The sequence below is a fragment of the Lepisosteus oculatus genome, chromosome 7 (assembly GCF_040954835.1).
Source record: "Lepisosteus oculatus isolate fLepOcu1 chromosome 7, fLepOcu1.hap2, whole genome shotgun sequence".
NCBI classification, from domain to species: domain Eukaryota; kingdom Metazoa; phylum Chordata; class Actinopteri; order Semionotiformes; family Lepisosteidae; genus Lepisosteus; species Lepisosteus oculatus.
Genome location: NC_090702.1, coordinates 17,893,868 through 17,920,718, shown reverse-complemented (window position 1 = coordinate 17,920,718; position 26,851 = coordinate 17,893,868). Strand labels below are relative to the sequence as shown.

At 36.4% G+C, this 26,851-nt stretch overlaps 1 protein-coding gene across 5 annotated transcripts in view; it reads right to left on the bottom strand.

Annotated features, from left to right (window-relative positions):
* Positions 1-26,851, bottom strand: part of mgat4c (mgat4 family member C) — a 289,683-nt gene that overhangs the window by 186,732 nt on the left and 76,100 nt on the right. The window lies entirely within an intron of this gene.

Below are 26,851 nucleotides of genomic sequence, written 5' to 3'. Positions count from 1 at the left end.
ATTTTAAACCTTTGTTTGTAATGCCCACAGTTTGAAGAACTATCCTATTTACCTTTTTATTTTTAGAACTAAATAACATAATTTGAAGTGGCTTTATCAGATGTCTCTGGTGTCATTGTGCAAATTATTATAATAAGCTCTGTTCATCCTGGCTTGAAAGGATGGAACCTGTGCACAGATGTTGTAACATTTGACCTGCTGTGATACCTATGGCTATTCTTAGCACCAAATTTACAGCCCTTCAAAGGAGTGTGAGCTTGGATAATTATTTTCCTTGGCAGAAAAAATTAATGAAGTGTAAAGTAAAAACACTATCATGACTACAAATTAAACACAATTTGCATCAATGCGTAATCAAGGAGCAGAGAGTAAGCCCAAAATCTGGCATACAATAAAATCTTTACTCTTGTATTTCTTTAAAAATCTTTTTTTTAATTATTCAGCAATGAAATGGAAAAATCTGAGATAATGAAAGACTAGATTGTGCCCTGAATCACTTGGCCATTTATTTGGTCTTTTTTATAGTTTCACAGAAACACAGTGTAAAATGGAGCAGTTACATGCAAAGAAGTTAACAGTTTTTGTACTCAATCAAGTTTTTTCTAAAATCTCCAAACATTCACAGATCTTCATTTTGCATATGGGAATTAATAGATTTACCTTGAATGATCTATGAGCAGGTGCAAATGTTATTTTATGTAGAGAAAGTTAGTAAAAGTTACTATCAACAACTGTCAAGTCTGAATAATAAATATTATTACAATGCAATTAAATAGATGATATTATTACAAAATGTATTAATGTCTAAAGAAAACAGTGAAGCATACAAAATAAACAAGATTGGTACATTTTAATGTCATATGATTTGAAGAATTCTTAGAAAGCACTGAGCAGCTCATAAAAAAGGCAACTATCACTGGGATTCCATAATGAGGATGAAAGCTAAAAGGAAACTGCCAGGATCGGATGAATATTAGACATCCAAAGTTTTCTCAGCTTTCTGTAACACAGCAATATCTGTAATTGACATGGATACATATATATACTGTTAATAATTTTACAGTGTCCGTACTGGGATCCAAGGTTCGTAAATGATAATGTACTATATAGAACACAATAAAAGTTGTGTTGTATATAATATTGTTACAAATGGTGGGTTACAAAAATGTTGAAAATCAGGATTTGACCGAGCAGTTTAATCAATAAGCAAAATAATTATTCATAACCCCCAACTTGTAAGTGAATTCTAGCAATGTACCCAAGCAGCTGGTACAATTAGAGGCATATGAATTATTTGTTCTCTGGCACAGCTTTGGTGAGAGGAGTAATAATCCAGGCATACTTGGTTAAACAAATATTTATTACAATGACAAAACAAAAACTACACACAACATACAACACACAAGTTACCTTATGTAGAGTATTTACAAACAGGGCATTTCAGAGGCCTAACATTCTTGTCACCCAGAAAACCCCAGACTGCTACTTTAATGCCTACAGAGGCCACATAAGAGATGAGCTGCCTTCGAACTAAATATAAAGCAGCCTGCAGTTAAATCTCTCTCTCTGCACCCCGGTCACAAAATAAATGGGAGCCTACATCCATATCCATAAAAATGCACCCTTAGAAGGAAAGACATTTCTAACTGAGATATCTTTTACCCTGGAAACCCACTAACATCACCTGTACGTCTATCTCTGGAAGAAATTCTGAATGACACCTGTCATAAACAGCATCAGCAATTCAACATTTCAAAGCTAGTCTGACAGCAACAACACTAAAACTGAAGATAACATTTAGACCCTTTGTGAAGCTGTTTTAGACATCCACCAAAGAGGTGAAGTATTTCATGTGACAGGATCCACATAATTCCCTGCATATGTTTTTTTTTTTGCCAAAGAAATCAATGCTATTATTTCGTTTGAAAATACAGAAAAGGCATTGAGGTTTCAGATTTACATTGCATTTTACAAAGCAAGGTAAAGGCATTATGAAGAAATGAGAAACCCTGTTACCCTGGGACTCACAAGTGTAGGGCAATTTAATATAGAATTATAGTCAAAGCTAATCTTTACAACTTTATTGTAGATGTGGTGTGAAAAACAGTTTGAACTTTCATTATATTGTAGACCCCCTTTTCTAGGTCAAGGTTCTTTCATAATTTGTAGCTGATATTTATTACCGAGTTCTAATCTCACTTAAAGAGCTTTAATCAACCCCATAACTTCTATATCCAATTCTGTGGCATAAAGACATAGAGTGACTTCCTACTACGTTAAATTCAAAATTCATTAATCCATTCTCAAAAAGTCATGCTTTTATATGTGTGTCATTACGGTAAAAATGTAAGACACAAATAATGTGTATATCATCACATTTAAAATCTGTTTTTCCATGCACAGGTGACTGAAGGGAAAGTAACAAATCATGAAAAAAAATCTAACTGGACAATTGATTGCTTCAATTCTTAACAAAATGTAGACTAAGTGTTACAATATGGAATATGTTCCATACTGCATTGCCTTGAATAAGTATTCAGATCTATCCAATGTTCAAAATCAAGAACTAAAAATATCTACTCCTTTCTCCAAATTTCCCTTGTTTTGAAAACACCTTAGTATTCATGCTTGAATCTTTGCTTGTAATTTGCTACCTGACTACCACAGAGAAACTGACTTTGTGACTTTTCAACCTGCACAGTTTTTCAGGTACACAGGAACCCAATTGTGAATTTTTAGGCAACGTTCATAACTGGGCATACTCTTGGCACATGATGTTTAATGTAGACAAATATAAGGTATTACTGTACATGCAGGTACTTAAATGTAAATTATATACAGTACAAGAGCATTTTGTTACATTCCTGGACTTAAGGGAAGGTAAGCTGACAGCTTAAAGAACTGAACATTTTAAGTCTTGAAAAGACTGTGAAGGTACAAAAAAGTATTCAAAAACTCAACAGTGCAGATTTATTGCAGAATTGACAGTGAAACACAAAGCAGTAAACACGAGTGGAAATTGTGTGGAAGTGCACATGAAATGAAAAACAGGAGGCACTACATAAAGGGTTGTGGAACTATGGAGCACTGTTTGCTGACTTAATTTCTAGCATCAATTAAAATGTTCACTTTTAGCAAATTTTGAATACTACTATTCACTTTTTAAAACATGTATATATCATTTGCAAGTCAACAAAACCTACTACTAGCAACAACAACAATAATAATAATTTTAGTTTAGTGGGTTATCCTAGATGAATAGTTTTATTGACAAAAGCTTCCACAAAATGATGGCTTCAGTCTCTCTGTACAGTTTCTGCATTCTGAACTAAAGACTATTTCTTAAACTAATTTAATCTCTTATCACTCTGCGCCACATTTTTTCATAATTAATGTATTGTGTAATAAAAAAATGCCCTGTTTGCGTATGCCACAAATTTGAATAGAAGACTGAAAGCTTTTCAAAATGACTGTAAAAATATGTAATAACTTCTTGTTATCTTTTGTACGTACTCTCCCAAGATAAATTATCATCAGGAAGTGCTATTAGAGAATTTGAAAGCACTTTCAAGAAATGTGGCAGAATATGGTCCATTCTTCCAAACTGCATAGAAAACGTAGTCTTAAAATAGTCACACTATCATTGTAAAGTCTTTTTGTGGGGACATATCCATAATGAGTAGCATGTACATATTTCTTATTTTTAATTGCTTAGTTTGCAAAGCAAATATTATAGTTACAGCGAGGTCAGCCCAGAAAATGAGACGTGGGCTGTAAAGCTTCCTGTTTACAACAATATAAACAGAGCCATGATTTTGATTGCTTTTTATAACACCTTGAGAATAAGCTCAAGAAGCCAACTATAGGTTAACTAGTCCTTCTGCAAAAAGGCTTCATATTTACTTTTCCTTCACCAAATACACAATACAGTTTGTAAATACTCATTCATGTTTACTTATACTCTACTTGATAATTTATAAATACCAGTAGTTTATGAACATCTTATGCATTAGGGCTTTTCAATTTCATTAACAACTAGCAAATACATTAATTTAAACCAAATCAAATTACATTGTAATATAGCTAAAGTTAGCAATTGTCTCTTGGTAATACATTCACAGAAGAAGTCCACCAAAATCAGAATTTAGTGGTACTAAGTGGAGGAAATTCTATTCACATCTAAAGGCAGAATGTTTTTTTTGCATTTAAATACATCTTAGAGATTTTCTATGAGTTCTGTGTATTAATTACCACATCTTGACTACAACTAAGATTAACTACAATCAACTTTTATTACATTTCTATTTAGGTCATCACACATGACAGGAATATATATAGTGAGGATGATTGCAATTCTACCACTACACTATCTCCCTGAATGGCAGAAACTTAAACACAGAACACCCCACCCTAGACACACCTGACTATTAATATACTCTAAACTAATTCTTTGGAATTTGGAATCATTAGCCGGACCAATCAAATCAGTTATTTTCCTTCAGTAGCATACTCAGAGCCAGCCTATCACCAGACTATATGCATGGGCTCCTCGGATCAGGTCAGACTTCCCTTTTCCAGACAATTCATATGCCATGCCTCCTTGGACACCATCTAGTGTGCATTAGCTCCTTTAACTATCAGATTTCAATAAAACAACACTAAATTGCCTTTAGAGACTCAGGAGTTTCAAACCAAATTTAAGAGGTCCACTACTAGCAAATTATATCCTTCGGATCCTTGTCATATAAAAAAACAATCAAAAGAAAAAGGACAGACAATTCTAACAAATCTTCCTGTAACTTTGTTGAAAACAATCATAAGTACAGGGACTGCTGGCTGGTTTGCTGATGGAATATCATTACACCAATGCTATCTAAGATCATTGCAAGTCTACCACTTCCCTCTAATTTGAGGAGAAAATGAATTTAAAAATATATATATTTTAAACATTTTAAAATATTTTAAAATGTAAATAAAATAACACCATTATTTCAACCCATGTGTGTAGAAGGAAGAAATATGAGTTGTAATTAATTTCCTAATACATCAAATATATTAGACCGCTGTAAATTTCTCACCACATTGTTATTGTGCTCAGCAAAGCTATAATGCTATTGGTCTTTGCACTGTTACTGTAACTCTATTATTGCCATAGAGCAGTTATAGCCAGTTAGCATCTTTCCGATTAATAGATCCAAATTATGAGTATCTTTAAGCTTTGTTTAGGTGTTATTGTACACAACTATTCACTTGTAGCCTCTTCCCTATGAACTAGGAAAAAATTATAATGCCCTAATTTTGTTTAAAGAAGGTCATGTCATTTGCCAAACCACTTTATACCATATGGTGTCACAGGAAGCCGGAGTCTATCAGGCAAGCAACGAGTGCAAGGCAGGGTACACCCTGGACAGGGCACCAGTGCATCGCAGAGCAAGTGCAAGGCCACGGTGAAGTCCGAGGGGGGAAATTTGGCCCGGACACAGTGATAACTCCCTACTCTTATCGAGAAATGTCCAGGGATCTTTAATGATCACTGAGAGTTAGGACATTGGTTTAACGTCTCATCTGAAAAACAGTACCCACTACAATATAGTGTTCCCACCACTATACCGGGGCATTAGGACCCCCACAGGCTGCAGGGTGGGCATCCCCCACTGGTTTCCCTAACATCTCCCAGCAGCAACCATAGCTTCCCAGGAGGTCCCTCATCCAGGTACTGACCAGGCTTAACCCTGCTTAGCTTCAGTGGGTAGCCAGTTGAGAGCTGTAGGGTGATATGGCTGCTGGCTGTTTAAAGACGGTACATGACACAACTCCAAACAAAATCTGAGCTAGGGCACTTTCTGCATTGCATTTGCATGTTCTTCCCATATCCATGTAAGTATTCTCTGGATGCTCTTCTTTAATCCCATTTTCATACTAGTAGGTTTCATTTTCAAACAACTGAATAAGTCTTGCCATAGTGCATGCAATAGACTTGAACAAGCTTTGTTCTGCCAAACAGAAAACTATCACAAACTACCTTGCTTTAGCTGCCATTATAACTGAATCCAAATTTGAAAGAAATTAGAAAACTTAAATGAACTTTAAAATGAAAAACCATTTTGTGCTCTTAAAATGATTTTTCTTGCCTTATGTTTAACAGACTCAGACATTAGTTCTTTTAGACCCATGATTCATGTTCTGTTGATGGTGTGTCAATAAGTCCAGCAAGCCTCTCTTGCACCATTGAATTTTTAATCAATGTTAGCTTTGAAAAGCTATACTATCCACTGGCTACAGAAACTTACAAAGTTAAAAGAATGAGTAGATCCATGAAAATGTTTTGAAGATTTTCTGGGAGTTTTTGTTTTCTCAAATAAACTTCAGTATTACTCCAGGAGTAGAATGTGTCTAAAGTCACAAATTACACAAATCTGCAGCATCAATGTCTTTTGAATTTCCTTGTGTCAATGCTGACTCCAATTTTCAATATATGATGTACTTGGATTACATTTTTCATGTTTTTCTATGTATTATATAAACACATTTCCACTATATATCTTTTTGCTTACCAATTGCTTAAATAACACATAAAGTCCAAACCTAGTATGAAAATGTAGACAACAGTGAACAAATGTGAACAGTATAATCATCTTTAGAAGGTTGCATATGGTACCGAATAAAGTTTTAAAAAACAGAGAGGGAAGATTCACTGTATAAGCTGCCTGGTTTAGAAAGTAGATCCACTGGAAATGTGCTGCATTCAACAAATAAAGACAAATAATATGCAGACTTAAAATGTTGCAGATTCTCCTTTGAACAACTAGGAAGGCAAAGGAAAAAGGGATCAAAGAAAAAACTAGAGTAAATCTGCAGGATATTTGACTTAGGCTTTGGACTGCTGACAAATTTAAATTTTGTGGTTCTGATATCTTTGCTGCCTGGTGAAAATGATAGTTCGATTGAGTCAGACTTTTGTTTTCTGTTTTTGGTATTTGCTATGGCATTGTACAGTAAAGGTCACTCTTTTGTATCATATTTGTCATCTCTGCTCGTTTGAGTTGCATTATCTCATCTAATTAAAATAGTCTTACCATTGTACCTCCCTAGGCAGTGTCACACCATCAGAAGTACAGAACCAATGCTTAATTGGACAGCTGCAAGACCATTGGCAAACAAACCTGTCGTCATATGAGGTCTTTGATAAAATGTTTTTGTAAATGGAAACTGAGGTTTTGATTTAATCCACTACTTGCTCTAACCTTTAAACCTCATCATAACCTCCTATGTACTTTCCATGGCTCTTACACATGTATATACTTACCTTTTTACAATTACAAATAGTATTTTGAAATTATTGTATTAGACAGAAAGCCTGTATTTTCCCATTTTTGGGAGGCTTAAAATATAGTTCACTATCTGTGCTGCCTATTTTATACAGCTTTGTTATGTTCAAGGATGCCAATTACTCCTGAGCCCGTTGTGGTTTCATCCTTATCAGAAAAATATGGTTTATTTAAACTATTTTGCATTGCCATTAAAGTTCATATGGTTACACTGATTATGTTTTTACATACACAGCCTGCACCACACATTCAAACAAAATCAAAAGGAAATAAGTAAAGAGACAATTAATATGAAAGAATAATGGAATAGTCCATCCATCCGTCCATTTTGCTACTACTTCATCCAATTCAGGGTCATGGGGGAGCTGGAGCTTATCCTGGCAAAAAAACAGGCTCAAGGTGGGATATACCATTGATGGGACTTCACTATGGAGAGAAATTACAATCTCCATGCAGATAGCACACCAGGTCTGGGATTTAACCAAAGGTCCCAGCATTTTGGGGCAAAAATGCTAACCGCTACACTACCGTACAGGACAATGGAATAGCCATGATTACATGTACAAGTATTCCAGTTCTCCAAAATTAAACTTTAGGTACAAGCAATTATTTTACAAGCCACATGAGTAGTTGAGTAGTCTCTGACTGTGTGCAAAAATTGTTATTCTCATGATTTTAGACTAGAAATACATGTCTCTGTGAGATTCCTTGGTCAAGTAATGAATTTCAAGTGAAGAGTAAAGTGCTTTCAAAGCAAGTCAGAGATAAAATAATTGAAAATCACTAAGTAAAATCAGGAAAAGAATACAAAAAATATTGAAAACTTCAGAATACTGATGTTAGCAGTCTAATCAATTATTAAGAAATGAAATCTGTATTATACTACCCAGACACTGGACTATATCAGGCCATCCCTTTGCATTGAGCAGGCAGGCAAACAGAAAACCGTTTTGGGATGCCACTATGAGGCTAATGACAACTTTGAAAAAGCTACAGGGTCCAATGGTTGAATACAGAATACCTAAAAAAATCTAGTCAGTATGGCAGGTTGGCCAACCTATTTCAATTCCTATATGGAGTTTTCAACCAAGCATTTAACTGATCACTTCAAATGTGTGGTGAAAGGTTTTGTGATCTAATGCAACAAAACAGGAACTTTTTGCTTAAGTGTTACTTTTGGCACAGTCACTGTAAATCTCTCAGTCAACACCATCTCTACAGTCAAGCATGATGAACTTAGCATGATGCTATCAGAACTGTTCCCCTTAACAGCAACTGTAAAGTATTGAAGGAAAAATGTCAGAGTATACAAAAATACTAGGGGGAAACCTGTTTCAAGTCCTGACTTGAATCCACCTGAGAATCTGTGGAAAGTCCATAAGTGATCCCCAAGCAGCTTTTGAGAGCTGGAGCAAATCTGCCTAGGAAAATGGGCAGAAATTGCACTAAACCGATGTGTAGAATTTACAGGGACGTTCGCAACCTGACATGCAGCCATAATCTCTGTTTAAGGTTTTTCCACAAAATATTGAGTTTACAGATCTCAATATTAAATCAATAAACATGTTTCACTTTTTTCTCTTTAGTTTGTTAAAGGAATGTATTTGTTTCACTTTGCAATTTTACAAAAAGGGATTACATACAGTAGGAAGACCTGAAAACTTTTGTAAGGCAATATATATTGTGCTGTAGTCAACAAATTTAAACTCCTTTTCAAAACACTATTGTTTTCACCTGATGCCACCTTAGTGTTGCTGCCTTTGTAGTTCAGAATTTATTGTGCTTTCTACGTGCAGTCAGGATTTGCCAGACCTCTGTGAATAATTTATCAGTTATTAACAGCCTTGTCATCCACACTTATCTTTAAGGCAATGCAAATGAGACAATTGTGGTATTCCCCTACAATCAGTTTCCTTCCTGGGAAACCCTTATTTTTCAGCAGAATAATGGCAGTAGTAAACAAGATATTACAGAATATCAAAAAATATTAATCTTTTCCCAGTGTAAATTTCAGTACCATGATTTAAGGTGATACTGATACAGATTCTTAAAGTAAAAAATACATTGTCATATTGTAATTTGTATTTTTATCTATATTTATTTTTAGATTTATGATTTCATTTAAATAAATTCCATCTCGCCAAAAGATATGGGTTTTTAATTCAAGTCAATGTATACATTTTGTTCAGTTCAAATGGTGTTTTGGTTGATTATATCATATATTTAAGGAATATAAAGTTTGATTATAATTAAAATAACAAAAATATATAATTTATTTTATAAACATTCTGTAAAAATTGTAAATGTGGACAATGCTATGTTTTAGTTTAGAGGCATAAGTATGTTTTATAGCTACAGTACAGATTGTACTTGTACAGTACTTGTAATCCATTCATGCCAAGAAACACATGAAGCCTCTGAGTCTTCATTAATCTACTAGGTTTTAAATGTACAAGGGGTTAATTCATAGCACAACCCTACTGGGAGCTTTGACGACTCTTTCTTTGACTTATCATTCATAACTTGCTTGGCTGTTTGGGTGGAACAACCAAAAACAAAAGCCCAGTATCACAGCTCTCTGTGTGAAGCACAAAAGCCTCCTTACCACCACAAAATAACAGTCCATTGGGGGGAACTAATTATACTCATTTTAAATTTGTTAGATTTTGCAATATATTTTTGGCCAATTGATAAAGAATATTATATAAATTTATTTTTACAGAATATTTCAATTTTTTTGTCACCAAACATGAAGCTTTAAGCTAATCAATCTTATTTAAATTTCAAATAGTAAACAGACATGTTTTTGGTTGTTTTGATAGTAGTATTGTACTCTAAGATAAAATACTGAGCTTTCGTGACAAAGCCAGGAGTTTGGTGTTTGCATTTAAGTTAAAATGACCCAAATAAGTTATTAATAATCTGAATAAACAGCAACTGTTTTAATTAAAGCAAGAACAGTAAATGATAAGACCATTTACTTCTTGAACAATGAAGGTTAAACTAGATTACTCAAGAGGAGAATAATATCATTTATACTGTAAAACCATTCTAACCAGGGAATAATATCCTACTTCATCAATCAGCACAGACTAGTATACATAAACTAGAATGCCACGTCCTGGAACACAACAGGTCACATATCTGTATAATTATCTTAAGATTGCCGTGACACTTGGAAATCCAAATCCAGCAGAACATCTGTACTGTAGCTTACTGTCTGCATTAACATTTTCATGCTCAGACACTGTTCAGAGGAAACATGTCGACAGCTGAGAGAATTCACTGTCTTCTGTAGGTCGTATATTATTTGAGAAAAGGTGTTTGGAAGTTTTATTTACTGCTTTTTTAGTTTTGGCAGACCTAATGGGAGACAACAATTGCAACCAGCGAGCCAGTGAAAATGTGATGATGTGCACATTGAAAGTAATCTTATGCTCATCGATGCCTAATTCCTTAGGTCCACAGCTTTTGCGTTCCTGCAAGCCTGGAAGACAATATAAGCTCTATAGCACATAGAGCAAGGATTACAATGGTACAACGTCATGATAACAATGTTGGGCTTTGTGGGATGAAATCAACAATGCCATCAGTAGGAGAGAACTGTGATTAACCAAACCGCTGATACACAAGAAGAGTGGTAGTAACATCCAAGTGGCACTCTATTCAGAAGTTGTTTAAAATATTGTTTATACCTTTAACTTTCACTACTGGCAGCACACAGCTTACCAAATACCACAATCTTGGGTGATTCCATTGAGTATACTTGATTGCCACATTACACTGCCCCTCCCATCTGTGGATTACTGGGCTAGTATGATAACTGCATCAGTCCTCTGGGTGCTTTGCGGTGTAAGAATGAAAATATGTGGAGGGATCAAAAGTGCATCATCACAAGGACAATGGAAGTTGTCTTCACTCATCTACTGAAGATACAAGGGTCATTGCAGAGAGCCAAATGAAATAAAAATAGGTGATCTAGATTTTGACCCGATGAAAATAATTGGTCATTGATATCCCTTAGGACACAGCATTTTTTTTAAAAAATATTGACATTGTTTGTAACCAATATATGTCACAATACTACTGGAGCAAGCTAGAAGCTTATGCAGTATGTTAAGATGTACACAAGGGAGGAAACAGGAGAAATAATTATTTAAAAATTTCTAGGATGATCTTATACTTGTAAAACATTTTTGAAAAACCTTTCTAAAATAATTATATTGATTCATTAAGAACACAAGTGCATAAATATGCTCTGCAAGCCCAACAGGAAAGAAACTGGAAGACACCATTGTTCAGAAACTGAAAAATATTTTAAAAATAAACAATAGTGTTTTATACACTGTTGTTTGTCTTTTGACAAGAAACTTATGTTTCATATCTCTGGAATTTAACCAATAAACAGATATGAGGAAATAATTGTAAACATATATGGAATGAAAGGTTTAAAGTCCCTAGATAAATTTTAATTATTTTTATAACTAAGAAAGGATTAAAAACAGAGCATAGTTTGAAAATGTATAATTTATTCAACAGGATAATTCCCTATACAGTAAAAAAATACCTGAACAGTAGCCAGTTCCCATGAAAAGAACATCCATAATCACGGTTATACTTTCTCAAGCCAAGAAAAGTATCTCCACGGAATAACCGACTAATCATTTAGCATCTGCCAGTTTCCCCTCTGAAATCACCAGCTACTCACACCAATTTAGCCTCTTTGACTCACCTGTTTTAGATTTAAAATTGTCTCAGGAAACATAAGACATTCACTATCTTTATGCAATGATCTCCAAGCAATGCAAATCACGTCCGGACACATCCATATCATTACTCTCATCTTATTCATGGAGTGGTTTCAAGGCTCATCTGCTTCTCATATGCACAAATAATTATGAATCATAAATAATTCAAGAATTGAATGGCCTCAAGGATTCTACTTTCAATGTAGCCTGGGATTTGTTTTACAACAGCAGAGTAGTTTGCCTTTTTCTTTTCCTTCCCAGAAATATCTTTCTCACATTATGTGAGCTGTAGAAATATTCAAGGTAGCTCAACCTTTCTAAAGATGACTGGAAAACCCGTATTTGAAAACTAGAAGGAATGTCAGAGATTAATCCTAGAGCCAATGTTTTTTTTTTCACCTGAAATATAAGAAAGACCACTCAGCCTGAACATGGACCCTAGAACCACACACAGAAATACATGGCAAAATGATCATATCTACATCTTTTTAATAGAGAAGGTGGAAATATGCAGCCATTCATTAAAAGAGATGTAAACTGATGATTAAAACAACTGCTTTTACATTATAAATAGATAGCCTCCATAATGTCTATTCTTAGACACTTAAAGGTCAATTTTCAACAATTTGCAAGGTCCATAATGTCTGTGTCTAGAATAGGTATCTAAAAGTACACCTTTCTTATTAAATTACAGTAATGAATCTCACCTACGTTCCCTGAATGTTGTTGCAGCTTTGCATCTTTCCCACAAATGGAGTTAAAGTGCTGCCCATCAAGCCCTAATCTATGGGAATGATGGTAATGACTTTGTTAGTTCAAGGGAAGAAGTAGGGGTTAGTAAAGTAGAAAAGTAGCACCTGGACCGCACGGGGAACTCAAGTGGTCTGTGTGGGTTGGCTGACTCCGCAGCCCCTGGAGCATGAAAACAAAACAGCCCTGACTCATGAAGAGTGGCTTGAGAGGCACTGTCTCATGACTGTGAGCTGGGCCCTCAGGGGTAGGGAAGGAAGAGGAAAACTCCTCTGACTCGCTGAGAGTCATTTTGAGAGGCACTGCCTCACAAGCAGGTTATGGCCTCAGGTGATAGAAAGGAGGAGATAGCCCCTTGACTCACTAAGAGTTGCATGAAAGACCCTGCCTCACAACTGGGAACGAGTCCCTCAGGGAGAAAGAGAAAGGACCCCTGACTGAAAGAATCACTTTGAGAGGTGCTGCCCAAGGGGTTGAGAAGGAAGAGAAATCTGCTTGAGAAGGAAGTGAAAGAAATCACCTGACTCGCTGAGAGACGCTTTTGAGGCGCTGCCTCACAACTGGGCTAGGCGAGGCGAGGCCAGGTTACTTCTCAGTCATTGTGAAAACCAGTGCCTGGTTACAAGTGATAAAGAGGGTGAGAGAAACAAAGGAGCAGCAGTGTTAGTAAAGGCTCGAAGAGCCAGGTAGTTGGAAAGGGCAGAATAAGGGCACAATGGAGACAGAATTTTGGATAGCTGGATGAAATGTCCATGATGAAGGGGGATGGTTTTAGAATAGTGTAGAAAGAGAATGAAGTGGGAGTCTGGTACACAAGACAGGTCTCAAAGAGGAAGACCCGATTCTGGAAACAGGATACAGAGGAACTGGTAAATTCTGTGACTCTTAAGAAACTGAAAAAGGCAGTCAGACACATCACATTCATAAGTGCACCCTCATATGGGGTAAAACAACCTTGCCTCAGGATAAAGGATATAATGAAGAGAATGTCAGAGGAGATAGGTGTCTTGGAAGAGACAATTAGAGGTGCTGTCTTTTGGATTCCATGGAGCGTGAGGCAGATTCCTGGTATAGAGAGCAGGGTAGGACAGTGAATAGACTGGAGCCTGAGGTGGAAATGAATCCCTGAGAGGTAAGATTTTATAGCACTTGGAGAGAGATGAAGAGATGAATAAGCAATAAAGGTGATAACAACAGTAAGGTTGATGGGAGTGGAAGGCAGCTGGGAGGAATGCACAGGTGGTGTATGCCGTCCAGGCAGAAAAGTAGGTGGCTTGGGTGGCTGGATCTAAAACAGCAGACACTTAGGACCGGGCAAATTGAAGTTGAATAGAGAGAGTTGATTCGAGTGAAATAGAAGATTGTGGAAGTCCGGAACTTGAAGAGGAGAAAGAGCTGCATTGGGCAACAGGTTGCAGATTTTGGGTATCTATAAATGAGAAAGAACATTGGCTGTGGCATTAGAAAGTCCAGGGAGGTGTTCAGCTCTAACAAGGAAGTTCTGAGTGAGAGAAATTGGGGGGGGGGGGGATGTTTCTTTATTGATGATGAAAATGGTGGATTTCTTATCACAATGAAATTGAATTTATTTTCTGATCCACTGGTGTCCCCAGATGTGGATGGCAGCTACAACAAGGTAGAGCTCCAGAAGGGCTGAGGATCATACATGGGGAGAGCTCCAAAAGCTACAAAACCATTGAACCTTGAATATATCTGCAAGAACTGACAGCAGAAACATCAGTGAAGAGAGACAGATCGAGTGAAGCAGAACACCAATCATTGTAAGACATAGAGAGATCATTCCAGTGGCGGAGTAAAAGACTCCACATTCTTATATCCTTCTGAGTGTCAGCTGATATGGCGATGTGGATGTTGAGAGACTTGACAGTTGTAGAAAGAGCAAGAAGTCGAGAGATGAAAGATTTGCCTTGAGATATAATGCAGATAGCATAATTGAAATGCCCCAACAAGGATAGCAAGTTGTGTTTAGAGATAGAATTTGAAATCTGAAAATGAGAGATGAGGGAACAAGTATGAGACAGCTTGTCAGGAGAAAGGAGAGCTTCAAATTTAACTGTATCTAGAGGGATGTCCAAGAATTCCAGAGCAGTGAGAAGAACTATAGCTTTTTTGAGGAGACTAGGGAACACCGAGGGTAGAAAACAGAGTGGTGAGATTAGTTAAACCGAGTGCAAGGGGGTCAGTTGGCAGAGAGATGAGAAGAAAGTTGTCAAGGAGAAAACCTTTTTTGGAGCTCAGCTTGAATCAAGGCAGTGACCACCTCAGGTTCAGCAGTAGCGGAATGAAGGTTGGGACAAGAGTAGGATAAAGCTGGAATTGAAGACCAGTAGAAAATCCACTTAAGAGGTACAGTAGTGAACAAATAAGGGTGCCTGGATGTTTCTGATGGGCATGTTCCAGGGCAGGAATACAGATGGGTGTACAGATGCAGCCATTCAAAGTGAGCGGTACAGACACGTACCGCAGGTATGATGACACGGGGTACCGCGGTGCGTGATTGGTTGACCGACAGGGGCACTCGTGGTCCGTTGGTCTGTCGTAGAAAGACTTACTGTAAACGTCTTTACTGTGCCCGTTGTAGATATTGAATTTTACCACTGAAGGGAAATCTTAGTAGCTGAGCATAAAAAGAATAGGAGCATACTGTAACGCGTGTGAAGGCCATAAACGATATTAATTTTGGAACGTAAACATACAGTATATAGCTGGTCTTGGTACTTTAAAGAAAAAAATACACACCAGTATTCCATATCTCCCTAAACATTGTAAGCTTCGAAGTCTTTAACTAACGTGATACCGGAGTCAACAAGCATACTTTCAGAATTTGATTAAAAGGGAATATAATATGGAATCGCGTATCTAAAGAATTTAATAACGGTATGATTATATCCGTGTACTGCGGCAGGGCTGTGTAGGGCTGTTTCGCCTGCCTGATCATGCGAGCTGTCTTGTAGCCTACTTGTCTAGGTGTGTGACTACCAACTGGCAGGTTGTGTGTTCGAATCCAGCTGGTGCTGGACTTTTATTTTAACAAACATTTCTTCGAAAAAATAGGTAAGCGATATTATGGACAATCAATTGACTTTTATATTTCAAAATATTGCAACATGATCGATATTTGCGATATTTTGAACATATCTTCCCTTCTGACAGCGGTTCCTGCTTCTATTGTGTGTGTGTGTGCGCAACAGTAAATTTTTATAGAGAAATGGAGACTGGACAGTATGCGCTACAATATAAACATTTATGTTGATTTAAATCGTGTTCTGATTTAAATCGCAAACGCGTGTTTAATTATGTGTTTTTTAATCATAATCAGGCTAATGCATTTCTACATTTTCTGTATGAACCAGCTTAGAGGTTCATACAGAAAGACAGCTTGTGTTTAAATTGAGTGTAAGGTAATTTATGCTTCTAAAGTCATGGTCAGTATTATTGTACTGTGCTGTACTGTGTCACATTATTTTATAGCGTTTTTATTGCGTTATTAAATCCGGTGGCGCTGTGTTAGTTTCCTGACTCACATTATTTAAACTGCGACACTGATCATTCATCTCTAAATAAACTTTATTTTATATAGCGTTTTAAGCGAATAGGTAATTAGATTGCTCATAAACCTAATCACTTTTTCTACATAAACACAGCGTGATTGCTCTCTGAAAATGCTTTTCCTTTATTTTAAAAGTAGGCTCAGATTTCAACTATAGATCGTATTATTATAAACTTTCTTGGAAAAATGTATTTTATGTAAACCATGTTTGCTATTAATTCATTTAGGGCTAAAATACGTTCATTATCTTCCAATCAAGTCGAGTTGACACTGGAAGCCTGCCACACCCGGACTGTTAAACCAACGCATTAGCACGTCAAAGCCCATTGAGCCAGTATTGGCTTTAGTATTTAGTATTTAGTATATTGTAACGCTTACGGCAGACAGGCACTGTGTAGGAGCCAACGCACCAGAGCAGCGCATCGAGGGAGCGTCTGCATTTATAACTTAGTTTTTAAAATTAGTCAAGCAATACGAAGCATCTCCTTTTACTTAGTGCCTGAGCATACTGCAACGCGTGTGAAGCCCATAAACGATATTAATTTTGGAACTTAAACATACAGTATATGGCTGGTCTTGGTACTTTAAAGAAAACATACACACCAGTATTCCATTTCTCCCTAAACATTTTAAGCATCGAAGTCTTTAACTAACGCGATACCGGAGTCAACAAGCATACTTTTAGAATTTGATTAAAAGGGAATATAATATGGAATCGCGTATCTCAAGAATTTAAAGACCAGACAATCGCAAACTCGTTTTCAATAAAATTATTTTATTCATTCAGCAGTTTGTGAGAGGGACATCCAGCAGGGAGAGACACACACACCGGTTTTCATTGACAAAATTGTTTTTTTTTCAATTCCTCTTGTCTAACAGGAATCTTTTGTTTGTGGGCAGACTGTTAGACAAGAGGAAAAGACCCCCTCCTCCTACGAAGCATTTCGTTGATCCGATCACAAATTATTTTCCAGTCGTACGCAGCAAGGATTGAGAATCTCCGATTCACCATCGTACTAATGGTTTCCCGGAGATTGCAAGGCAAGGCACTTTTGCCTCTGGACCCATCGAAATTTACAGACGTGGTCCACCCCCAGTAAATTTCAAAAGTCACAAGATTTCGAAACACGAGGGCGGCGTAGCGGTCGGCTCTTGCTTTCCCGTCTATGCCGATGCACTGCAAGTACAACCCCGTAAAACGCCTTGGTCTCCATACTGTACTATGGTCGCTGTAGTGCAGGTTCGCAGTTTTTTTTTTTGTGATGGGAGCTCACCCAATCCCTTGGTGTCTTTTATGCGTCACACATACTGTATTTCAGCGCCATATATTTCATGGATATTATGGAATATAATGGATGGATATCTTAGTTATCTTTCTAGTTCACAGGTTTGCATGCATAATTTAATTTTGAAAGCCACTGAGACATCAGGTACCACTGTTGTATTTATGAAAAAGAAACAAAACAAAAAACATACTAACAACTGTGCCATCCTACTCCTTAGTTAATACATTTTATTATTCATAAACAGTTAACATTGTTAGCAAAATATTTTGAATTATATTTAACCCTATTTTTTCTTTAGTTTTGTATTTAACTTATTATATGATAGTCAGACTTAATGTATATTTGAACAATGAAAATATATTTTTACAAGATTTTACATTAAGCACTTAAAATTAATATGGTTAATAATAGTAAACTGTAACATGCTGTAACAAGATCGGTTAAACTGCGAAGAAAATGCTTTCAGAGAAAATGTATCAGGTGTGAAGAACATAGATCTCCAATGCAATTTCAACCAAACCTGTTCCCACACACCCCGCCCCCACTACCATTAGAATATACACAAACATTTTAGCGTTTCATTCTGAGCAGAAGACCCTCACACCTGAAGAGTGCTGGCTGTGACGAATTAAACCGGTTTTACAGGTTTCAATCACAGACCATGTGACATGGGACTCAGTAAACTACAGTAACACCGTATTTGATAACGCTATAAAAACTCTATAAAATAATGTGACTTGGCACAGAACAAGTTTACAGCACAGTACAAAGATAAATGCTGACCATGGCTTTAGAAGCATAAATTGCCTTACACTCAATTTAAACACAAGCTGTCTTTAGCCCTCTAAGCTGGTTCATACAGAAATGTAGAGATCCAGGCTCAGAACACACAGCTTCATTAGCGAATACATATGCAGGACAACTAGAGAAGACGTTTTACAGAGGATGGATTTTTAGAAACATCCCATCAGACATCCCATCATATTCACAACGTGAAATCTAGAAAATAATATTACGTAACCAAAATCCGCAATATGGAAACAGAACCTGTGTAATTGTTGATAGATGATGTACTCGTAACATTTTTTCGAGACGAACTACAACATTTAAAAAATGACTTGTATGTACTTGATATCTCTAATCAATCCACGGGTCCCAGCACAAAACGAAAGTAAAACGCATACCGTTTCGCGCTTCTTATTAGTTGCTCAGAAGTAATTTGACCGTATGAAATGCATAATATAAACCTAGAAACATATACGTGAGCAGTACTTAAGCACTGTAGTATCGGTGTTAAGACATACCTCTCAAATACTGTAAATCAAGTTAAAAATATCTCAAGACCGATTCTGGTTGTAATGAAACCATGCAAAGGAGTTTTTATGTCCGTTGCAGTTCTTTTGCAACATGAATATAATTATATCGTTATTAATTTCTTGAGATACGCGATTCCATATTATATTCCCTTTTAATCAAATTCTAAAAGTATGCTTGTTGACTCCGGTATCACGTTAGTTAAAGACTTCGAAGCTTACAATGTTTAGGGAGAAATGGAATACCGGTGTGTATTTTTTTCTTTAAAGTACCGAGACCAGCCATATACTGTATGTTTATGTTAAGATTTCCCTTCAGTGGTAAAATTAGATATGAATATTCAATACTTAAACGGGCACAGTTAAGACATTAAATATACATATACATATTGTATACAGTACAGTTTGCATATGGTAATATGTTTATGTTACGCGATTAAAAAATAAATAAATAAAACTGGAAGGTCCAGCACCACCATTATGTTTATATGGTTGTTTTTGTTGGTTGGTTGTTATTATGGTTATTAATAATACGATCTATAGTTGAAATCTGAGCCTAAATAAAAAGAAAAAGCAAGTGATGAGGTTTATGAGCAATCTAATTACTTATTTGTTTAAAACGCTATATATAATAAAGTTTATTATTCATTTGCTGGACAGAGCGGTGAACATTATTATGCATAAGACAAAGATAACGATCCTGATCAGTTTAGAAATCTGTGTACGCTGTAAGGTTTTTACTTCTTAAACTTTTAAAATACACGTTTTGAATAGAAAGAAATCCTCTTCCTGGTACAGTATGTATAGCAAACCAGCACGTCTTTTTTCTCCAATCAGAGGGGTGTCAGATAGTGTCAGCCAATCACCATTCTGCGTTGGGTAGAAACGGGTGACTGTTCTCAGGCGGAAGATGTAAACAGCTTAATGTTCGTGTTAAATAATTTTTTTTAAATTCAATTAAACGGGCACAGTTAAGACATTAAATATACATATACATACTGTATACAGTACAGTTTGCATACGGTAATATGTTTATGTTACGCGATTAAAAAATAAATAAATAAAAATGAAAAGTCCAGCACCAGCTGGATTCGAACACACAACCTGCCAGCTGGTAGTCACGCACCTAGACCAGTAGGCTACAAGAAAGCTCACATGATCAGGCAGGCGAAACAGCCCTACACAGCCCTGCCGCAGTACACGGATATAATCATACCGTTATTAAATTCTTTAGATACGCGATTCCATATTATATTCCCTTTTAATCAAATTCTAAAAGTATGCTTGTTGACTCCGGTATCAAGTTAGTTAAAGACTTCGAAGCTTACAATGTTTAGGGAGAAATGGAATACCGGTGTGTATTTTTCCTTGTGATATTTTAAGCTCTAGTTGAATGATAGGTGTCGCATTTTAAATAATTTTCGTAGCTAGAAATTATGAAACCCCCTGTTAAAAGCAAAGAAGTTTTTATGCCTGTTGAAGTAAAACAAAATGCCTGACAAAGTATGGCTTGGACAAATTCCAAGTGCTTGTACAAATGTGCTAAAGAAATTATACTTTGAGTATACAGCTTGTCCAAAGTCATCCATTATTAATACTATTAGTAATATCTTCAGTAAAGGCTTTGATGCATAAATATTTCTGATAAAGGTAGTATGTACTTGTGTACTTTTGTCCAACTGAGCAATCTTGCTTTCATAAAATATACCAACATTTTAATGACTGATGATTAACATGCTGTAATACACAGTTCAAAATTAAAGGCTCAAATGCTGTACATGAGAGGTTAAGCTCCCCCTGGCGGTTTTACAAGGCGACGCCGGATAGTTAGTCACGTGACACACGTGAAATGCGTGATACCGCGTGATACTGCGACCCGCGAAATACCTCACCCATTTTGAATGGCTGCATCTGTATGAATTTGGAAGAGGGTAGATTCTCATTTTGGAGCAGAGACAGATGAATCAAGAGTGGACATCACCACAGAAATTACAAATGTGCAGATAGGAGCATACCTTAACTGAACAGGAACAATGGTTAAAATTATTATTATTATTAATAGAAGGGGGAAGGTGGGTGGGGGGGGGTCAGAGACAGAAAAGGTGGAGAAAGAGGCCGAGGCTGCAGCTCTAGGACAGAATGAGGTTGAATGAGCAGTAGAAGCATAAATCCTGTTGGCTCTGAGGCCACTGAAAGGTTGGTGAAAAAGGAGAGGATCAGTCAAAATATGATTATCCGTAGTGAGAATAGCTGCAGCTTTAGCTGAAAAGGCTTGGTGGTATTTATAAAATAAAGAAACACCATAACGAACAGAAAGATCAGCAATATAGTTCGTGTAGTGGTCCAACTGCTGGCGCCTAAGAGGGTAGATAGAACAAAAGACATCTCTGAAAATACAGAAAGACAAAATAAATTCGCAGAAGGTTAAACTTTTGAGAAGACGTGGGTCCCAGGATTTTGGAGTCACAGCAAGATCTCCACAATCCACTACTCGATGATCAATAAACTCAGAGCTGGGTAGGAAGAGAGAAAGGAGATTGACATCTTTACCTTCAAGAATCTTGTGGTGCAAATGAGGAGCGAGAATATGATGATGGACTGAAGCTGCAGCCTAAGAGCCTGAGCAGTAGCTGTGCTGAGGGTGAAATCTGACATGGTGATGGGTAGAGGGAGACTGGAGACGAGCGGGGCTGAAGCAGGATGCGGAGCTGTATGGAGGGAATTTTGAGCAGACAGGAGTTAATGTTGGGTATTTGAGAAACTTGCTGGGAAATCTGAAGAGAAAGGGTATCTACTAGATAGCTTGGTAGCTGTGCAGGAGGAAAAGGAAGAGCCGAGCGAAAGAGGAGGAATCCGTTTTTAAGATACTGCAGTGGAGAGAGCAGGGAGCTGAACTGGTTCAGCTGAGACTGAATCGCATAAAAGTAGAAAAAGGCCTTAATGGTCAGACAGGTGGAATAGGAGTACATCTGCTGAACAGTGATTTGAGGAGCTTTAAAGGAGGCCAGTCTTTGTAAAAGAGACGAGTCGGCGTATCCGAGGTGGTGCGGCAGTGTTTTGACCAGCTTAATGCGCAAGGCTGGATGGGAGAAGCAGAAACATCGGAGAAGGGGGAGAGAGGTGGATTAGGTTGAAAACTAGGAGGTTGACAATGCGAAACAGCAGAAAACAAACTGGAGGAGAGAAAGGCGATCTGGGGATGGCAGAGAATTAGGAATGCGAGCCATTATTGGTCTGGCACTCAAGAGACTTGATTTCAAAACTTTAGACGAGTATGTTAGTGTAGTTAGGGTTTAAATAAGAAAAGAAAATTGAATGATAGAGAAAGGGGTGGAGCACCCCCAGCTTCTCCCCTCGAACCCCACCTATCAGTTTCCATATAAACACAAAACAGGCGAAAAGATTATATTTTGTATTTCATTTCTAGATTGCACCCAGCTACAAGTTTACTGATTTAATAAAAAGTCAAACAAACATTGAACTGTGTGATTCTGTATGTTTGAACTTCGCAATATGTGTAAAAAAAGACTCACCAACAATGACAAATTGTGAAATCTCAAAAGTAACAGCTGCCATACATTTTTATGTATAGGTCTTTCCCAGACATCAAAGGGGAATAATCAAGGTCTTTCATATTCTGCTATTTCTAGTTCATCACAGAGATGACTGATTATTAAGTACCTTGGAGAATTCATTCACTTTTCTATTTCTGAGGGATGCTAACAGGTAGCAAGAGAAAAAAATGAATTATTTTTAGTTCCTCAAGAGTACTAGACGGCAAGCTTGTACCTGTTAAACCATCAGTTGTTAGATAGCTTTCTGAGGCAGGAAACTCTACCAAAACTACCTAAAATGTTCAGGTAATGCAGAATTATCACCATTTTTACCAATCATTCCAAATCATGCATGATGAACTGTATCTGAATGTGATGGGCTCCAGGTCATTAGAGGGAAGGATCCTCAGAAAAAACTAAAAACATTTAAATTAAAATGGAGGGGAGGCTCTGAAGAAAATCTGCAAGGGAGCAGCATGAAGAAAAACAAAATGTCAAAAAACACAGCAATTATATTCTTGTACTGAAATACTAGGAGTATTGGAAACAAAATACAAGAGATTGAAATTATAATGCTTTAGTAGACAATTATAAAGTAATTGTTATCACTGAATAACATTTACAACAGCAGTTGAAATGCAACACTCTAAAAGACAATAAAGAAGAGATGGAAGAGATGAAGGTGAAGCCCTCTACATTAAAAAGCTCATTCAAGCACAGACAATTAGCTTAGATGGACCTAAGTTCTATGTTTCAGATTTCTAAAAAATATTTTAAATGAATAGTATTTGGAGTATGATATAGACTACCTTATTCAGATATTAACAATACAGCAGGCTTACAGTATAAAGTGAAATAAAAAGTATGCACTGTATATAGGAAAATAAATGGGAGATTTTAAATTAACCTCATATAGATTGGGAAAATCAAAAGTTCTGTTAGCAGTTCAAAAATAAATGTGAGACATGACTCAGAATTATTTTCTTAGTAAAAGTCCTCCTTCCTAGACGGCAGGAAAAACCTGACCTAACAAGAAGAGGTGTGCAGTGGTGATTCACTAAGTATGAGTGTTTTACAGGTGATTGAAATGGCAGACAGGATTTTAACAACAAAGGGTTACTTGTTTTCAGTATTTAATGGTGTCATTTTGGGAGTTTCTGTTTTTAAAATATTCTCTAATTAAACAAATTACACAAAATGTTCAAAAGTGGACAAAATGATTATAGACCAAAACCATCTTAAAGAATTATTTAGTTGGTAAAATGCACTATATGAATATTTCACTGAGATATTTACCAAGGAAGGATAACATTTCTCAGGCTGAAGAAAAACAAAAGTCTATAGTAAATAATGTTCAAATAGAAGAAGCAGAAATGTTGGAGGTACTAGAAATAAGTAAATAAATCAAAACATCAGGGTCTGATGATTTTCTAACTATTGCACTTAAAGCAGCAAGAGACATATGCCATTAATAAAACTCATTTAACAGTTACTCAAGACAGCGATAATTACCATTGCCTGAAATGTAGCACCCATTCATAAAACCAAACAAGTGACATGACACAACTAAACCAAGGAACTATTCATCTATAAATCTTAGTCCTATTACGTGCAAGGTAATTGAAATAATGATTAGAACTGCACTACAGGATCATTTGTTTGGCAATAGGATTCTAAAACTGGCCACGTGGATTTTAAAAGGTGAGTCTTTCTGAACTTACTTGCCACAGATCTTTGATAAAGCAACAGCAATAATGGAATAAGTAAAGGTTTATTCCATGCTGAAAAGAGGAGAAAAGAAACACAACGTTTCGAAGAAAAAAACCAACACAAAATTTCGGCTTTAAGCATATTGATGGATATACTGTAAGCTTGCCCAAATTATTTGAAATATGCTTTATCTAACTAGAAAAAGAGCTTTATTAGGTGTTTACCCATATTTTGTTTAACTACATCAAAAGCACTGTTTCCAATCTATCATATTGAAAAGTTATACATCTGGATACTAGAAACAGGAATAAAATGAAGAATTAATACAGACTAAACCTGGGGAGAACACTTGAGATATCCAAGCTGTTAAAGGAGTACCATAAAGATGCAGCCATTCAAAATGCGCGGGCGATACCGCATTATTTTCCGGTACGCTGTACGCAGTCTACCGCAAGTAACCAGTAAATACCGCGAGTTACCGGTAAATACCGCTAGTTACCGTAAATTCTCCTATAATACGACAAGCAAAATAATAGTATCCGGAATTTCCGCAAGGTGGAGCTAATAAAGCTCAACCTCTCATGTTTGAGCTGTGGCCATCAAAGTCTTTAACGGAGATATTACTAATAGTATTAATAATGAATGACCTTGGACAAGCTGTAAGTGTAAACTCAAAGTATTGCCCTGGTCAACATTCTTTTTTTCATTGACCGTCTTTGTAAAAGTAACACCACAGCATTTCGCAATCACTCATTTGTTTCCAATCATGCAAAGTACAGTAATTTTTGAGAATCGATTCACCATGCCTTTCACATGCTCATAAAAGAGATTGATTTAGGAACATAAACATATTACTGTATGCAAACTGTACTGTATACAGTATGTATATGTATATTTAATGTCTTAACTGTGAATGAATATATATATATATTCATATCTAATTTTACCACTGAAGGGAAATCTTAGTAGCTGAGCATAAAAAGAATAGGAGCATACTGCAACGCGTGTGAAGGCCATAAACGATATTAATTTTGGAACATAAACATACAGTATATGGCTGGTCTCAGTACTTTAAATAAAACATTCACGAAACATGGTTTCATTATGACCAGAATCGGTCTTGAAATATTTTTAACTTGATTTACAGTATTTGAGAGGTATGTCTTAACACCGATACTACAGTGTGTAAATACTGCTCACGTATATGTTTCTAGGTTTATATTATGCATTTCATACGGTCAAATTACTTTTGAGCAACTAATAAGAAGCGCGAAACGGTATGCGTTTTAGTTTCGTTTTGTGCTGGGACTTGTGCTTTTAACAATGTCGCCGTGGATTGATTAGAGATATCAAGTACATACAAGTCATTTTTTAAATGTTGTAGTTCGTCTTGTAAAAATGTTACGAGTATATCATATATCAACAATTACACCGGCAGAGAGGGGCGTATTTGGGTACCGTTTCATAAAACTTTCATGCTTAAAATGTTTAGGGAGAAATGGAAGACTGGTGTGTATTTTTTCTTTAAACTATCAAGACCAGCCATACACAGTACAGTTTATGTACATACAGTAATGTTTATGTTCCTAAATTAATATCGTTTATGACCTTCAGATGCGTTATGCTCCTCTTCTTTTTATGCTCAGCTACTAAAATTTCCCTTTAGTGGTAAAATTCCATATAAATATTCCAAACTAAGCGGATTAAAATGTGCACAGTAAAGACATTAAATTATTAAATCTTTTCACTACCAACCAATGCACCACGAGTGCCCCTGTCGGTCATTTTGGCCAGCCAATCACTTAACCGTGGTGCCCTCCGGTGCCCTGCGGGTAGGTTACTGTACCGTGGGTTTTTACCGCGCATTTTGAATGGCTGCATCTGTACAAGATAATATAACACACAACAGAATGTTGAACAGAAGCAGTGAGTTACTGAAAACAAATGGATTTAAAAAAGAAACACATATATACTGTAGTATAAGTCATTTATCCAATTTTTGAATAAACTGTATGACTTCTGTCAAATGAATCTTTTGTGATGAGCATTTGTTTTATACATGTCTGCCTGCAAACAACTGATAGAATTCCACACTACATATATTTTGTTCCACAACTCCTCAAGCATGAAATACTTTTTCAACCCATCTCCTTCTATCACAAAAATCACCATCACTGTTAGCTGCAGCTATCTATGTGCCTTGCAGATAGCTTGTGTTAATTTTCACAGTTTTGTGGACTGGATAGCTGCCATGATTGACAATGACATTTGGAGCTTTTCACCTCTGGGTCACCATTCAATTTCAGTCTTCATCAGCAGTAAATAAAAGTCATTTATCTGTCTCAATTCGTAAGTGAAAAAAGACTGTTGGTCTCGTTCAGAGAAGTTTGTACCCTCTGTCGTTACTTTCCCAAAAAACCAAATGTTGCACATAAAATGGACATTTATTGTACTGTAAATCAATATAGTGGTCACACATATATTGTGAATTATGTATCTTTGTGGTGTTACTGGTACTTTATTTGATTTGGTAAAGGTACATGAGCTAAACATGGGAATCTAGTATTTCTTTTGGGATAATAAGAAATCAG